At 55.6% G+C, this 18,163-nt stretch overlaps 1 protein-coding gene across 4 annotated transcripts in view; it reads right to left on the bottom strand.

The window, feature by feature from the left end:
• The window catches only part of CDH4 (cadherin 4), a 467,814-nt gene that overhangs the window by 121,881 nt on the left and 327,770 nt on the right, over positions 1–18,163 (bottom strand). The window lies entirely within an intron of this gene.

Consider the following 18,163-nt stretch of genomic DNA (forward strand, 5'->3'; position numbering starts at 1 on the left):
CTGGGGCCCCAGAGATGCTCCCCTGAGCCTCTGAATCTCAGACGCAGTTTGTGGGGAGCCGCCCTTCATCCTCATTTGCCTTGGGCAGCTCTCACGGCGCTCATCTCCCCGGTGTTGTTTAAATAAATTGCACTTATTTGCTACTGTTTTAAAGCTGTGAGACAAACATAGTAACAAAATCTGGCGAAGATCAATGCCAGACCTGCGCTGGCTGCAGCCTGGAAGCCGCACCCGCGTCCCTGGGGAGGGGCGCACGGTGATGCGGTGCCCGGCGGGGCAGGCCCGCACGAACACGCCGGCTGACTGGGCGCCTGTTACACTAATTACAGGCTGTGCCTCTGGTTACTCTCCAAAGTCTTTCCTAACAGACCACGGCTGCTGATTGCCCCCGGCGCCCCGTCCTGTATTTCTGGGTGAATGATGGTGCAGAGCTGGGGAAGAATGTGAATGTGACCTTGACGCTACTGTTCCTAAAAGTTACACACGTGCGTGTTCACAGACAGGCCCGTAGAGGCACACGTGTACATGGACACGTGCATGGGCACACTCATGCCTGTGTAGGTGCATGTGTGTGCGTGTCACATGCATGTACGCGTGTACACATGTGTATGTTTTGTGTGTCTCCCTCTGTGTGTATATCACGTATCGGCCGAGCCCAACCCCAGTGAGCAGTTGGTGCTGGACCAGCAGCCCCCAAACGAGGGGTGGTGTGCGGTGCGTGGAGGCAGACGCAGCCCCTGCACATTCATTCACAGCCCCCCACGCCTCTGTCCTGCTAGGTGAGTCAGGGTGGGGTCTGCTGGCCCTGGGGACCCCTTGGAACCCTAGCCCCAGGAAGACACGACAGATGGGTTCCTACAGGGGCGCCTGAGGGGCCAGGACAACTCAGGACGCACGTCAGCCCTGCCTGCAGAGGGAGCCTTTCCCAGAAGGGGCGGATGGGGGTGGGGGCGCGCCAGCCGCCCGGGGACACGGCTGCCAGGCACAGGCTACACAGAGGCGGATGCTCCTTCGTGAAGACCTAAATCTGCCTGCTTCTTTTTTTTTTTAAAAAAAGTATTTTAGTGTATTACTTAATACTTTTACTTTGGTGGGGGAGAGGTAATTAGGTTTATTTATTTTGGGAGGAGGTGCTGGGGATTGAACTGGGAACCTCCCTGCTGAGCATGGGCTCCCCCACCTCAGCCGCACCCTCCCCAGCCTGCTTCTGAATCAGCTTTTGTTTACAAAGCTCCTCTCCTTTCAGGCGGCCTCCCCACTGGGCCTGAATCAGTCGTGCTCAGTGTTGGCTTCATTCTGCTGACACTGCTCTAAACTGGCGGCTTACGAGGGGAGGCGCTGCCCGGGCCGGGGTCCTGCTGCCGGGCCTGGCACCTCGGGTGTGTCCTGTGCTGCCCCTGGGCCTCCTCCGTGTGCGCCGCCGGGGGCTGCAGCCCCGTGCTCTGGGGCACAGCGGGGCTGTGGGCAGGAGGCCAGAGCCGTCTCTCCTCAGCCTGGGAGGTGAGCGGTCCCGCTCCTGAGCGAGGCAGGTGGATTGTGGAACTGCAGCCCCGCCGGACATAGACTTTCCGAAGATAAAACCACACCTCGTGCTTCGCCGCCGCTTGGGCTGGTCCCCTCCAGGGAACACCAACCCCGCACTGGCTGCGGCACGTGGCGGGTCTGGGGAGCCCAGGACGGCGGTCCAGACCCTCCCAGATCGCCTTGGCTCTGGGCTTGGGTTCTCTCCTGGCAGGTCCTCTGGGCCAGTCTCGGGCGGACGCGCCCTCTTCCCAGGGACAAGGCACAAGCGAAGCCCTCGCACTTGGAACACGGGGTGGGGGGGTGGGGGTGAGCTCAAGAGGAAGGGGAGGTGTGCGAACAAGGACCAGGACGTCTCACTGGACGGCCGAGGCCCCGAAGTCACAGGGGAGCTGCCTGACGCCCCCCCCCCCCCCAGGTAAGGCCCACACCGCTTTCCGCCCTCCCCCCACGCCCAGCCCGAGCCTGGACCCCAGCAGCGACCCGCCCTCGCTCCCGACGTGCTTTCACCCCGACGGCTCTGCGCCCTCCAGGCCCTGTGTTCCACCTCCCCAAGCAGGGCTGGGCCCGCCGTCCTGCTCTCCTCCTAACAGGGCTGCTCTGCGTGTCTGACTGTGAGCGTCACCGAGTGCGGCTTCCGGGTGAGGTCTCGGGGACGCCTCAGCACCGGGAGGAAGCTGGGCCATTTCCCTCGTGTCGCTATTCACGAGCGAAAGATGAATAATGCGGAACTGACCCGGGGCAGGTTTTAAATTATTGCCTCTTTTCTTCTTTCTTTTCTTAAAAAAAGAAAAAAGAGGAGAGAAAACGTGCTGGGAAGACGCTGATCACACAGCCCACGTGCAAAAAGGATGCTTCATCGTGTTTCTCTGTTGTCCCACCATTGCTCGGTAGGAACGCAGGCATGAAGAGCCAAGCAGAAGCACTGGCTTTTAAGCAAATGGGCTGACTCACCAACCACTCAGAAGTGAGGCTGAACGGGGACCATAAATAATCCAGTCTGCCTTCAACGCAGACACTCCCTGAGCGCCTTCGCGGCCATCTTGGTTTGAGGTGGGTGTCAATCGATTCGCAGTGAACATGCAGTAAACGGTGTTCACATTTCCTGGTGATAGGAGGGCAGGTGACGGGTCCCCCTGCACAGCTTCCTGACCCAACAAATTAGGCTCTGCAGGTGGGGCCCAGGGGTCGGCATGGCGGGACTGCTCCCAGGCCCCTGGGAACCCAACGTTGTTGGTGCTGTAGACGTGGGTGGAATTGCCTCCGAGACGCACGGGGGCGCTGGAGAAAGGGCACAGGTGGGCTAGGCCTCTGGGACAGATGGGCCAGGGTGGGGGACTGGGTTCCCAAGCACGGGTCACCGCAGGTGGGTGCCGGCCGCCCCTGCAAAGTGCACCGGGCCACGTGAGCCCCACCGTTCCGCTGGGAAGGTGGTTCCCCCGAAGCTGCTGCCCTCAAGAGGCGACAGGGATGCAGGAACTGCTTCAGATCCCGTGCGCGTTCCTAAGCAGCGCCCAGGAGCCCTGAGCTGTGAAGACGCAGCCCCAGGTGGCAGCGCGACTCCCCCCACTGGCCGCCCCACGCGGTGGTCGGGTCCTGGCTGACCCTCCTCAGCACCTGAAACTCCTCCCACTTCGGAGAAGACAGCATGAGCGCAAGTCCTCCTGATTCGAGAAAAACTAAATGTACGGGGAAAGTTTCAGGTCGCTCCCCGAGGGATGTGGTAGCCAGGCGGGGTGACCACCGACGTCTGCGAGGAAGCCTCTTAATCAGGGCGCTGGAGGCCTGCGGGTGCGACCGCGGCTGTCACTGCCCAGGACGTAGCTCCCTGGGGAGGCGCCCTGCGCCCCTGAACGCTGAGGGACAAGCTTCTTTGGCGGCAGAAGCCCGGGTGCAATTTGCACGAGCAGGTAACGGGAGAGGTGCAGGGCGGCAGCAGCGAGCTGCGGGTTCTGGCGCCCCTGGTTTCCCTGTTCTCTGGTCTCCAGTCTGGGCCGTGTGCCCGGGGCAGCTGCCCAGCCCTTCTCAGCGTGGTGAGCGCGCGGCTGAGGGACGGGGCCTCAAGGAGCCGCGACTGCACCTGGCTTCCCGAGAGAGGGGCAGCGCTCACTGCAGAGCTGGGGATAGGAAGCTCTCGGGATGGAAGGTTCTGGGAGCTCCGACGCCCGACATGAGCCCCGATGAGGCCGCAAGTGGCCGCTCCTTCACCAGCACAGGTCCGCCGGCCACGCCTCGTACCGGCCACACCTCCCGCCGGCCCACAACTCGCACGGCACCGAGCGGAGGCCCGTGTGTCGCCTGGCACCTCTCTTCCAACTAGTGTCCAGCCTCTTACGCATAGAGTGACCGACATCCACTCTGAGAGTCTCATCTGACCATCCTGGTGGCTCCCACGCTGGAGAAGCAGGTGGCCCACCCCAGCCGTGAAACACGACATAGCGCCTGGTGTTCCAGATCGTGGATTCCGTGGATCTGTACTCGGATGGAACCCTTGGGGAACGACGTCCCTGTCTGCACTGCGAACGAGCACTGGTTACGTTGGAACAAGGCTGCAAAAGGCTTATTCCCCAAACAGCACTGTCACGACTCTGCTCTCTGTCTCGGATTCACCTGCCTTCCTGTCCTCACTGCTTCCTTACAGCTTTGGGTTAAACACGCTTTAATAAAGGAAATAGCGGCCCCTGCCCCACTCCCCGAAACGTCAAACCTAGGGCTGGTTTTCACTGAGGATAATTAGATTCATAAGAAAAAAAAGAGTCACAAAAATCTATAGAGATAGTTCATTCCTCTGTCTCCTAGCTCCCTTTCAATGTACATTTGAAAAATGGCACATTTTGTTTGCCTGCAGGCATGTATATTTAAAATATTTAACTAGGGTTCTGTCTGCGGCCTCCTGGCTGGTTTCCATGGTAGCTAAGGACGGACAGAATAAAATGGTATTTAACAAACACAAAATAAAACAACAGAAAGACATCTCCGTTCTTCACCAAATGGAGCATGGGTGCCATTCTCGATAAACATTTGCCAGAGTTCGGTTCTGAAAAGGCACTCAGTGGACTTTTTTTTTACATCCAAGACACTAACGGGGAGACCACTGCCCTATCTGTCCCCAGAGCACTGTGGTATTTCTTACTTCTGATCCCTTCGAAGTTGGGGAGACTGTTCTGAAAATTCCCATAAAAATCACGCAAAGAAAGGTTTCCTGAGTGAAACGGCACGGCCAAGTCCTCACGCCTCTTTCCGGAAGCAGAGCCTCGGCGCCAACACTTCTGCGCCCGCGCACCCGACAGCCAGGGCGGGAGGGGCTGGCTCCGAGCTCACTCACACCTGGGCAGGTGGAGGTGCTCGAGGTCCCCTGGCTGGCCCGGGCTCACGCAGCTGTGACGGGGGGCTGGGGTCTGAACTCAGACCGTGCTCCTTGGCCCCTCTCTGCTCCTCGGCTCGGAAGGGGGAGCGGTGACACAGAGGGCGGATGTCACCCGCACGCCGTGGTCCTGACACCCACCGCCACTGCGTCCCGAGCAGACGGGCACTGGACGCTGAGGGCGGGAGCAGCCCTGGGAAACAGCCGAGACAACCTGTATCAACCACATCGTCTTGCGGGAAGGTTTCCTGTTCTTCCTAAGCAGCGTCAAAACCACATTTCTCTTAACATATCTCAGAACACACCCCCTTGCCCTCTTTAGCATTGCCTCCCCTCAAAAATGAAGACACAAGACAATGCTCCCATCTGTGTGGCACCGAAGCAGGCAGGGCGCAGGTGAACCACAGCAGCACGGATGCGTGCATCTCTGCTTCGTGGGCTGCGCTGAGGATCGCCGTCATGCACGGAAAATTGAGGAGGCTCCAAAATGTTGGACAGGCCTCCCCACCTGTGTGTGTGTGTGCTCCACCCGCATGAGCCCGGCCAGGTTGCTCGGCCATCCTCGCCCCCAGCACAGCAAGGGCGCCCAGCACCTGAGCGGCTCCCCCCACCCCCCCCGTCACCCCCGCTCTGGACCAGGGTCTCTGCATGTGGAACCAGGGCAGCCTCGGGCGGTGGGGGGCATCCTGTGCATTTGCAGGTGTGAGCGCACCCCTGCCCCACCCACTCGATGCTGGGAGCACCCCCTCCTCCCACAGTGACAGCCCAAGCTGTCTCTAGGCTTCTCCCGAACGCCCTGGTGAGAGCTTGCTCTAGGGAATCAAGACAATGATGCTTTGCTAGAAACAACTTAAAGGAAACTTTTTACTCTTAGGCTTACAGGAAAAAATGCAATCACAGAAAATGAAGTCAAGTTAGCAAGTTAAGCCAGAGTGTAGTACTTTCTTCCGGAGTTGTTGGTGGTGGGACTGCGTGGACGCGTTCACATGGGTGTCAGTGAGTGAGAAAAACGGTTGGTCTCGGCGGTGTGGGTGCTTCTGGAAGACATCGGTGAGGATGAGGGTGGGCGTTTGACGACACCCAGGCTTCAGCTGGGCTTCAATTCCATTTCCTCTCGGAAGGTCCCGGGGAGGCTCCACCTCAAGAGGGACTGCTGTCCACCCAGTGCCGTGGGTGCGGGATGGGCCCCACCAGCGCCCGGCCAGTGGGGGTGGGGCTCACAGGTGCTCCTGTCCCTGCTGGGGGCTCTTTTCGTGGCTGAATATGTCCGTGACCACATCGCTTTTGTTTTCAACATCTTCAGAAACGAGAAGTTTATTTTTAACCGAATATCAAATGGGCACCAGGGCCTTGGATGGAACCACACAGCTGTGCACCTGGGGAACCCGGTTTAGGTTTTACTTTCAACAACTACAGGAGGGAAGCTCGGGACCCCTCCCACCTCCCACTTCCTGAGGGGGGTCCCCACAAGGCACCCAACACACATGCGCACACACTCATGGACACACGCACGCACACGCACTCACACCTGCACGCACGCGCACCAGCCCCTATCATGAGCTACAGGACCCGACTGGGACCAGATTGATGCTTAAACCTGAAACCCCGGAGGGTGGGCGGGGGACAGACCCACCAGTGCCCGTGCGTCGTGCAGCCCCCATGCCCACAAGCACACGCGCCCACTGAGAGGTGGCAGGTGGTCTCAGCTCACTTGCCACCAGGAGACACGTGTCCCCGAGGACTGGCCACCTCCCGACCCCACACCCAAACTTGGATGGAGGACAGGAGAGGCCTAGGCTGGGGAGGCCCTGTGACAGAGCTCGGCCTGCAGGCGGGGACATCGAGGTCCAGCAGGAGGGAGAGCGTGAGCTCTCCATTTGTGACTGAGGCTGAGATGGGAGCAGCTCAGGATGTCTTCCCCAAGAGGAGGTGCCAACTGCGTCCGGTCTGAAGGAACAGCGGGGGTTGAAGGGGCAGCAGGAACAGGTGCAAAGGCCCTGGCGCAGGAGGGAGGCAGGAGAGCGGGGCCATGCCGGAATCCTGGGCTCCGCTGTCCCCATGAAGGGGAGCAGGGCTGTGGGGTGACGGCCAGGATGGGCGGAGCTGGAGGGTCTCCCTTCTTTCCTCCCTTTCTGCGCCCTGTTGCCAGGCTTGCCCTGCTCTGGAGGGTGTGGGGGAGGTGGTGCAGGAGAGACGAGGAGAATGCTGGAGGGTGGCCCCCGAGCAGGGCTGGGCGGGTCCTGCAGGAGTGGCAGGTCGTCACCCCAGTAGGAACATGGGGGCAGAGCCGTGGATCTGGGGGGCGGGATGGCCTCCTGCCCTCCGATGCTTCTGTTTTTCCAGGAAAAGGAGATGCTGAGGGTGGGGAGCTGCTAGGATCCAGGAGGCGGCAGGACGTCCCGGGGCAGGGACTGGACAGTAGCCAGAGCACAGACAGTGAGGGATGATGGACCCCTGAGGCAGGAGAGGGAGTGCGGCCCGGTCACTGGAGGCCCCCATCCCACCGAGCAAACCAGCCCTGATCAGCACCCACTCCCTGCCCCTCCCACGCCTGAGGTGGCGCAGGAGCGGGCTGGGCGCCAGGCTGGGCTCCATGCTGGCCAACCCCGTGTGGCTGCAAAGGCAGCCTCCCCCTCTCATCCTCCACCCTCAGCCCTCCTGGGGCCTCAGGGGACCCTTCAGATAGATGCAAATGCTTAACCAGGGGCTGCCTGGCCCTCCCTGTCCCCTACCCCACCAGGGGTGGGGGAGGTTCCCTCTGTCAGATGCTGGCTTCTTGCATTTCAGGTCTCAACTCAGATGTCGCCCTCCTGATGCCCAGGACAGAGCGGCAGCCTCTGCCCTCTCCCTGGCCCAGCCCCCTGATGGGCACCCCCACCCTAGCCTACCCTGCGTGCACCCTGTGGCTGCAGCTCGGTGGTCACATCAGATGCCACCTCGTGGGACTGGTCCTGGCCGTGTCCTCCCATCTTAGAACAGAAAGTGTCCAGCGGGGACGTGCAGTCTTCACTCACCCAGTGACCGAGGGAGCATCTGGGTATCTTTCTGACTCGCGGGACCCAGAGTCCTAGGAGGACACCCCACGGCGCACGTTGTCCTGGAGGCTCCTTGGTGATCAGAACGAGGCGGGGTAGGATCTGTGCTGCCCTCCCTCCCCCCGGGCTGGCAGTGGCCCCTCCTTCTCATCCCCTTTGCTCCCGATCTGGCCTTGGGAGGCCTCATTCCCTCGTCCCTCTTCAAGTCTCTGTCGAAGCAGCGCCCCCCACTGGGACAGTTCAGAGGGGTGCTCTTCTCCCTGGGCCATGGCATCTGGGCCAGCTGCCGGTGCCCCGTCACCTCTCCTCTGCAAAAGGAAGCCAAGGCCGTCTGCAGCTGGAAACGCCGTCCAAGGGGGGCCTTATCCACCGCATTACTCCCGCCTCCCCCAGAGCAGCAGGCGGCCGCGCCCAGAGGCTGCTCTCCAGAACCACAGGAGCTGCACCTTCCGTCAGTTAGAATAACCCCTCGTCCTTCACGCCGGCAGAGTTGAGAGCTGCAGTTGGTCTGGGGATCTCTGCTCCCCACCGAGACCTGTTACTGATCACCCATGGCGGTGTGGGGCTGCCAGGCGGGCGTGGGACCTCGGACGCTGGAAGGGTGGCAGCCTCCTTCCCAGCCACGCGGGTCCTTGACGAGGAGAAGTAAGCACACCTGTCCCGTCCCCCAGGCAGTCACGCCTGCGCCTGAAGCAGGCCCACGTGGGCGGCACCGTCTGACCTTGCAGGAGTGGCGGTCATTATCACTCACTAACGCGGCCGCCGTCCTCCCAACGTGGGCAGGTGCCGTGGGCTGCGGTCTGCGAGCTTGCCGACCGCACTGAGGTTTGTTTCTTGGGCGGTGCTGTTTCTCAGTCACACTGAGGTCATCTTTTGGAAAAGCATATAAGAGCCATCTTGCCACTTTCTCAAGACGCACACTCCATCACTCGGGCTCCACCTACAGACCTTCTGGTGTTTTCTCAAGGGGACATGGAAAGCCCCGTGGCCCCTCTTGGGTAAAGCTCCCGAGTCGGCAGTGGAGCGGTTCAGGCACGGGCATCAGCGCTCTGGCGCTCACAGAGGCGGGCGATGCGGGGAGGCAGGGCACGGGGGCTTTCCTCCCGTGGCCAGCCTTCCCCTGGGGGCCTCGTCACCAGGTGGACATCAGGAATTGTTTCTCAAGCAAACCTGCTCCATTCCAGTGTCCTGTAGCCAACCTGGGCGTCCGTGGTAACACAATGGGCTCCTGCCCACTCGCGGGGGTGGAACACGAGGAGGGGGTGATGGGCAGCGGGGCTCGAAGAATCGAGGTCTTGGCCAGATTTGTCCTTGCCGGGACTGGAACCCCGAGCAGCAGTAAGAAGAGGACTTGAGGCATCTGGAGCGCTGGGCGGGGGCCCAGCTCTGGACTCACATTCCGCCGTTGGGGGCTTCATAGTGGTCTGTCTGCACCCTCCGGGCTTGGGTGCCCATCTCCGCTGGAAGGCACTGGCCACACCCCTGCAGACTGAGTGTCCTGGAGCCACAGAACCAAAGCACCACAGCCTGGGGGACGTCCCCAGCAGGTGTGCATGGTCTCAGCTCTGGAGGCCAGAGCCCGGGATCCGGGTGTCTGCCGGGCTGGCCTCTGGGCGCCATGTGGGAGGGGCTGGCTCTGTCCTGGACCCTGGGGGAGGCCGGCAGCCTCTGGCTCGTAGAAGCATCACTTCACCCTCCATCTTCATCTGCACACAGAATTCTGCCTGCGAGTGTGTCTGTGTCCAAATTCCCCTCTTAATACATTCACCCGTCATGTAGGATTCGGGCCCAACCTAAGGACCTCACCCGAAATAATGACATCTGAAAATCCAGTCCCATTCAGAGGGACTGTGCATTAGGACTTCAACATAGGACTGCTAGTGGGCAAAGGTCAGCCCAGCCGCCTGGGAGGCGGAAACTCCAAGGAAGGACATGCTCCAGCCCCTGGGCTCTGACCGCGGCGTGGGGGCCGGCCGTGACTGCGGCGCAGGGGCCGGCTGGGTTTGTCACTCACAGATGCTGACGCACCATGAGACCCGATATTAGCTTCATAAACAACAGTTCTTTCTTGCAAAGTGTCCCCATGGGTCCCACTGACACTTCAAAGCGCTACTGCAGCCAGTCTGATGACGATGGTGCGAGAAACTCCAGCTCCAGTGTTTACCGTTGGGCCGAAATACTGCTCCGACTCCTCGGGGGCGATTCAGCACTCCCGTGGGAAATATGTGACCTCATTTGCATTTTCTAATTGAATTGCTATCAGCTTTCCTGCAAGACTGAGCACAAAAAATGTTCCTCCAGATCCCAGCCCTGCTCGTACCATGCACAAAAAGACCGCCTTTAAATCGTTGCTGAGAGAGGAAAGGCAAAGAGAGAAGTTGCCAGGTTTTTATGGTTCACCTAACTGGGAAGCCGGCAGCTCCGCCAGCTCCACGGAGAGTCGCTGGAACACGGGACAAGGGCGGCTGCGCTTGGAGGGACCCCGACACGGGAGAGATGAAATTTATGGAACCGGGAAATGCGGGGGTCCCCCCGCGCCCGTCCTCCGGGGATTTGCTTCAAGGCTCCTTTCAGTAAGGGTTTCTCAGGACTTTGAAGGAGGCCCTTTGTGTTTTTAGAACCTTCAGCCAACAGAACTCCCGCTCACATTGTTCCCCTCTGAACTCCCCGCCTCTCCAAACCCAGCCAGGAAGCCTGCCACGTGCATTAAAAAACAAGTTTTAAAATTGTGACTTAGAAAGGACATGTGGAAAAGTGCTTCAAACACCAGTGAACAGATGCAGAATGATCAGAGAATGAACACCTGCCCCCAGGCTCCCCCACGTCCCGCAGGGTCCCCGCCCAGCCTCCTCAGAGGCCCCGTGTGCGGTGTGCACCCTGCCCCGCACATCCACGTCTGGACTTCCCGTTTGCGTCTTCCTGCCCATGTGCCTGTCCTTCCCCCTCCTCACACGTCTGCTTCCCCAGAGCATCACTCCCTGTGTCTCCTGCATTGTCTCGTTCGTCCTGCACGCTCAGATTCACAGTCCGCCTGGGGCTGATTTTGGGGTGTGATGTGGGGCAGGGGGTCATTTCAGTGTTCCCCTGAAGGGTGCCCCACTGGCCCAGCATCTCTTATGGAAAGACGGTCCTCCCTCCACTGTCCTAAGCAGGGCTTGGCAAACCTTTTGTCAAAGGGTCAGATAGTTACATATTTTAGGCATCTCAGGCCAAGAAGCAAAGTCGAGGATATTAGCATAGGAACTTACACAACCACTTAAAAATACAGAAGCCATTCTTAGCGTGCAGGCTGCAGAGGCAGGTGGCAGGTCAGACGCGGCCTGTGGGCTGTCGCTGGCTGGCCTCTGCGGCCAGTACCACTCAGAGAGTCTGGGGTTGGCACCGGGTGCCTTTGACAAGGTCCGTCAGGTCGCATACGTGCAGTGGGTGGGCTTTGTTGTGTAAAAGTTAAACCTCCATGAAGATGCTTTTGTAAAACATCGAGTATGTTTTCCGGGCTGCCCATTCTGTTCCTTTTGTTCTGCAAGCTAACAGCACCACTTTAATTGCTGTAATCCAGCGCTTCTCGATGGGGGGAGCATTCGGCAGTGACAGGAGAGAGCGCTGGTTGCAGATGGGGGTGGGGGTGCTGCTGGCTTCTAGCGGGTGGCGGCCAGCGATGCTGGTAAGCATCTCACACTGCACAGGACGCCCCGCATCGAAGAACGATCGGGCCCCCAATGCCGACGGCGGTGAGGCTGGCGGACGCTGCTGTGGTTTACTCGTCTGTCTTGATGTCTGAGCACCAGGGCCTCCCGTCTTTGTGCTGTTCCAGGCTACTCTTGGCCCTTTGTACGTCTGTCTAAAAATTTAAACTCAGACCTTAACCCTTCTACAAACAAGCAAAGGAAAAACACGCTGGGGTTTTTCTTGGGAAGGGGCTGAACGTATAGAAACATTTCGGTGGGACTGACATCACAACATTAAGTTTCCTAAGTTAGGAGCAGGGCACGTCCCTCTATTTTGAAGGAAATTTTTTGTTTTGTTTTGTTTTTTGGGGGGAGGGGAGGTAATTAGGTATATGTATGTATTTATTTATTTTTAACGGAGGTGCTGGGGATTGAACCCAGGACCTCGTGCATGCTGAGCATACGCTCTATCGCTGAGCTATACCCTCCTCCCCAAAAGAAATTCTTTAATTGTTCTCAGTAATATATAGGGTCTTTTAAATGTTTTGTTAGGTTTATAACTAGTTATATGCTCATTTTAATGCTGTTGTAATTACAAATTTTATTTTCTGTTTATTCCTGGTCCATAGAGGTGCTTTTGCATCCAACACCCTTGCAAACATCATTCATTAATTCCAGAAAGTCATCTACAAATTCAGATTTTCTGCATTCACAACCACATAAACTACACATAACACTAGTTCTGCGTATTCCAATTTCCTTCTCTTGCCTAACCTCACTGGCTTGAAGCTCTGGCATGTGACGTAAGAGTGTCCTTGCCCTATTTCTGACATCAGGGAAGGTTTGAGGATGCCAACAGTAGATGGGACTTTGTGAGATTAAGAATGATCTCTTCTTTTCCTGACTGGCTGAATGTTTTCATCCTGAATGGAAGTTAAATTTAACGGGCGTTATTCAGATGATCATGGGATGTTTATCCTTCATTCTGTGTTCAATTACTTGGATTAATTTTCAAGTGTTAAACTGAAGCCTGCATTCTTGGGGCAGACCAATGTGGCGGTAACTTACCCACGCAAACGCGGCTGGATTCGAGTGAGTTTGTGTCTTGCTTACTCCCCCCTTTTGTTTATGCGCGGACTGGCACACAACGACCCTCTGTCTCTCAACGTGTTTTCAAGGTTCTTGCCGGCTTTGGGCGACGTTCTTGCTGGTTTTCAATGGGTGCCCTCTTGGCTGGGGAAGCGACCCGCCTCGTAAGGTGAGCTTTAACTCCTTAGGGCTTGGGTGCAGCTTACCAGTGGGGCCACGATGATGTGGGCATGCCTTTGTGAATTCAAGCTTTGTTAGTCATAACAAAACAGTTCAGGTTTTCCTTTCATGTTAGTCTTGGTAAACTGTGTATTTCTAAAATGTTATCCGTTTCACGTATATTTTCAAATATATTGGTATGAACGTTACCTAATCCCGCAGGTGACCTTCTGGTGCCCGTGCCGCCGGTCACTGCGTCCTCCTTCATTCCCGATGGGGATTATTTGTGCTTTTACTTTTTAAACTCAGCCTCCAGGTTAGTGAAGAGCCCCCTTTTGTCTTGGCTGGTCCTGTCCCTTCCTGTTTCCTTGTTGTCTCCTCTTGGTTTTATTATTTCCTTCTATTTTGTTTGTGTTTCATTTCCTGTTCCTTTTATAATTTCTTGAGATGAATGTTAAACTTGCCGATTTTCTGCCTCTTTTATCCCCTAATAGATGTATTTAGGGTCAACCAGGCCCACCTGGCATGGCTTCAGGTGCATCCCAGGAGGCTCATTACTTGGTTCGAAGTGTTCTCTCATTTCCACGTGATTTCTTTTCTACCCAAGGGTTAATAAGAAGGCGTTTACTTGACTTCAAGTCTATAGGGATTTTTCAGTTTTTTTTTTGTTGTTGTTGTTACTGGTTTTCTAGTTTAATTGCTCTCGGGTAAGAACACAAACTATGTTTTGACTCTAAACTTTTGAAGCGTGTTGAAATTCACTTGAAGACTCAGCCTGTGGCTCATTTTTGTAAATGTTCTGAATGTACTTGAGAATAACCTGCATTTAGCAGTGGGTGGTTTCTGTGTTTCATATACGTCCTGCTAAGGTCACACGTCTTCCTTCCGAGCTCCTGATCGTCCGTCCCCTGACCGACGCTTCGTCTGCTTGTTCTATTATTTATGCAGAGATGTTAAATCAGATTTACCATTGATTGCATATTTGCTTATTTCTCCTTTTAGTTCTATCAATTTATGCTTAAATATTTCAAAGTCATATTACCAAGCGCACAGAGATTTGACTCTTGTATTAACAGAAGCCGCACCAACTGTATTTTGATTGGTATTTGCATGGTATTCCCTCCACCATGTTCTGCTTTCACATCCTCTGTCCTCACACTTTTTAGATGTATCCTTTGTAAGCTGCAAAAGTGTAATCTTCCAATTTGTTCCCTTTTAATCACAAGAGTTAATCTATCTTCATTTATTACCATGAATAGTATGTTTGCAAATCTATCTTATTCAGAGAGAAATGTCTCACCCGCTCTGCCCTTCCATTTCTCTTTTCTTGCATTTTTTTGGATTACTAAGTTTTATTATTCTACTTTTTCCATCTATTATGTTAGAACTTAATTGTATGACTTGTTTTGTTTGAGAAAGAATGTTTCTTTGCAAATTCACATTGATTGCCGAGGAAAGGGACAAATTATGTTATTTAAGGCTCTTAAAAAATATTGCCTAAATACGAAGACAAGAAGAGGTGAAAATATTTGAACCTGGAATATGTGTAGAATGAGAGAGATCTAGCTGTCCTCTGCGCAGTGCTGTGTCACTGCTAAATTATCCAGTTGACAGCATAAAGTCTTCATACGTAACAGTGTTAGAATTATGTGAAAATGCCAGGAGAAATAAATATGTTATTACAATAGATCTATTTTTTATCAATTTAGTTCTAGTTTAGCCACTATGAGGCCTTAGGTAACCCTGGAAGCTAAGATGTACTTTTGACCTAGAACATCGTCTACCTTGGTCAATGTTCCATGTGCAGTTTAGAGTCAGGGATCTGCCACTGCGGGCCTCAGTGATTTGTCTTGTCCAAGGGTCACATTGGTCTGGTATCTCCATCCCCGTCAGGGCAGCGCAAGCACCCTGGCTCTCTCTGGCTCCATTTATCCTTGCTCGGCATCTGTGCCGCTCCTGTCACGACTAGGCCATCTGCTTCACGGCGCCCGGACGCCACGCCGTGACTGCCCTGGCGCTCCCCCTGCTCCCTCATCTTCGCATTCTGGGTCTTCGACATCCAGTCATCTTATTTTTGCTTGACGAACACAGCTTGTGACAGATTTTTTCAATACCTGTTTGTTTAAAAATGTCTTTATTCACCTTTACTTCTTGAAGGGCAGTTTTACTGGACAACAGAATTCTGTTTTCTTTTAGACCTTAAAAAATACCATCTCATTGTCTTCTGAGCTCCACAGTTCCCGTCGAGAAGTCAGCTTCGTGTCCAAGGAAACTTTGTCTTTTCCAGTTCCTTCTAAGATTACCTCCTTGGCATTGGTTTTCAGTTATTTTACCATAAAATGCCTATTGTGAACTGTGTCCCCCCCAGCCAAATTCATGTGTTGAAACCCCACCTCCCACTGTGATGGTATGAGAGGTGGGGCCTTAGGAGGTGATCAGGGTTCGGTGAGGTCCCGACGGTGGAGCCCCTGTGTGGGACTGGTGTCTGTAAGAGTTGTGACAGAGCCGGCCTCCTGTCTCCACTCTCTGCCTCTTGAGGTTATAAGAAGTCCGAAGGCGGCCGTCTGGAAGACGCCCCAACTGGGAACTTGACCCTGTGCCACTCTGACCCAGACTTCCAGCCTCCAGAACAGTGAAAACTGAATTTCTGTTGTCTGTAAGCCCCCAGGCTACGGCATTTTGTTGTAACATATTAAACGGATTAAGACAGTGCCTAAGTGTAGTTTTTTGTATTTATCCTGCTTAGCGTTCACAGAGCTTTTTGAATTGATGCCTGGGTGTCTTTTGTCAGTTTTGGAATATTTTCTGCCATTGTCTTTTCAAATACTACTTTTGTTCCATTTTATCTCTCCCCCACATGCCCTAACACACTCACGGTAGAGCTTCTTGCCATTTTCTCAGTGTCTCTCGCTCTTCCCTCTTGCGTTTTCCGTCTGCCTCTCCTTACACTTTGGCCTGAGTATTTCTGCTGATGTTTTTCCCTTTGTTAATTCTCTCTTCACCTGTGTCTAATCTGCAGATATATCTATCCAATGAGCTCTTGACTTTTTTGTTACTTTTCCAGTCCTAAATTGTCCGATTAATTCCTTTTTACACCTTCCAGTCCCCTGTCAAAATCTTGTGTTTAACGTGCTTGAACATAGTAAGCACAACGGTTGCACAGTGTGTGTCTGATAGCTCCGCCGCCTGGAGCCCCGTGGGCTCAGGTTATCATCTGCTCTTTCTCTTGGTTTTCATTTAGCTTGTTTTGTCCCTCCAGCCATTTTCGGTTGAGTGCTAGACATTGTACCTAAAGGAGGTAGATACAATCTGAGGCCGGGTATGATACCTTCCACTGGAGAAGACTGACATTTGCTTCTGGCAGTGTAGCAGGTGACTAAGGACACCAGCTATCTGGCATCACCGTAATCCATCTACACAGAGCGACATTATTCAAAGGCTGGCACTGGTCTCTGTAAGGGCATATCGACTAAGTGACCCAGTGTCCCACACAGACCTTCCTCCCTGTCCCCCAGGCACCACCCTGAGGCCATGATGACCACAGGACCGAGAAGGCTGGGACCAAGCCGATGGCAGCAATGAGAGCTATGTGTTTTTTGCTTTTTTTGCATGGCCCTCATAGAGCCTACAACCTGCCTGACCTCACGTAAACTCACATGAACCTCTCCACCACCTTGGGTGGGATGGAGGCAGTATCACAGTCCCATTCCCCAGAGCAGCAAACCTCAGAGAGGTTGTATGGTTTGTCCCAGAACATCAGCCAGGGAACTGGAGAAGCCTTGACCCGAACTGACAGCTCAGGGCAGCCAGGCTGTGTTATGATGCTGGGTTCAGCTGTCCCTAGAAAGCCATTCCTCACTCCTTTCCAGAACATTGGCTCTCCCATGCAGCAGAGAGGCCACGAGCGGTCCCACGACTCCACGTCCCCACCTGTACAGTGGGGACAATGATAGCGCCCACTTCTGGAGATGCTGTGAGGATCGGTGCTGACACACTTGGGGTGGGGTCTGGATGGGGTCCTGGAGAGTCAGGTAGGGCTCTTTGGGTCTGAAGGAAGAGGAGCTGGGAGCCACAGGAACGACAGCAATGCAATAAGCAGGGAGGGGCGGGCTCAGCGGGCCGCAGGGACTGCCTGCCGCCTGCATGACCACATTTCATGTACTCAGGTGCGACCCCACAGGCACCCCAAGGATGCTCTGAGCCTGTTCTGCGGTCTGGGTGCTTCTCGGGCCTACCTGCCATGGGCCCTCCTGGGGAATGTCTAACTGCAGTCACCTTGTTGGAGGGTCAGGGGATTAACTACATCAGAAACTGCTTCATTAACAAGCCTGCGGAAAGGGGTCATTAGATTCTGAATTAGTGCCTCTTATCTGAGGCCCATGGTGGGCCCTCGGGAGCCCCGCCCTCTGCCCGCAAGGTGCAGTTGCCGCCTCCAGTCAGGGATGCCAGCCTTCCCACCGCAGGGAGGGGCCGCCACGTGGGCCTCGCGCCTTCTCACCATGGCGTGGCTCGTGATAGTCCCTTGGGAAGGAGGGGAAAACCACGTCCGTCTGCCTCAGGGTTTCAACACCCCCAAGGCGGGGCTCACGCTGTAGAGGCGCGCTCCGACCCCTGGTTGGGCGCACCCACGAGGCTGCTCAAAACCTCCTTCCCGCCGGGGGCAGCTCACCACCCGAGAGAAGCCCGTCCACCGTGTCACCACTTCCTCTTTCCAACCGAAACCACCTCCACCTCCTTGTTTAACAACAAGACAAGACAAAACACTGTTTCCCTAAAGTGGGTTCCTTGGAGCACCTGCCTTGCAAGATGTCCCATGAATTGGGTTCCTTGGTCAAACAGGTTTGGGGAAACTTGCGGACTGTCTCCCACTAACCAAATGTTAGTCCTGCAAGGTTTGGGCAAATCTCTAGGAAGGGATCTGGTCCACTTGGTGTAACCTTCACTCCTCAGGGCCCCTTCCTGAGGGAGTCCCCGGGAGCACTGTCCCTCGTGGCCTGTCCTGCTTTGGCTGGTGAACCACACACACAACATGACACCATGACCCCGAGGCCTCAGGTTGACTGTAAGGCTTTCCGCACACAGTCTCCCTCCCCATGGGTCCACCCTGCTCACAGAGGGACGTCTGCAGCTGGACCCGTCATGCAGGCCGGCTGGGCTGCAAGTTCTCTGCTGATCTGGGAGCCTCCAGGCCTGAGGCCAGCGCAGCTGCCGAAACACAGGGTGGGTGGAAGGTGGACAGAGCTAGTCCCTCTCTGACACGGGGACCTAACGTGAGGGTCCTGGGGCTGACGGGTCTGGCCCTGGGACACGCAGGGGTGAGAGGACTG

This window comes from Camelus dromedarius, chromosome 18, assembly GCF_036321535.1.
Source record: "Camelus dromedarius isolate mCamDro1 chromosome 18, mCamDro1.pat, whole genome shotgun sequence".
NCBI lineage: Eukaryota > Metazoa > Chordata > Mammalia > Artiodactyla > Camelidae > Camelus > Camelus dromedarius.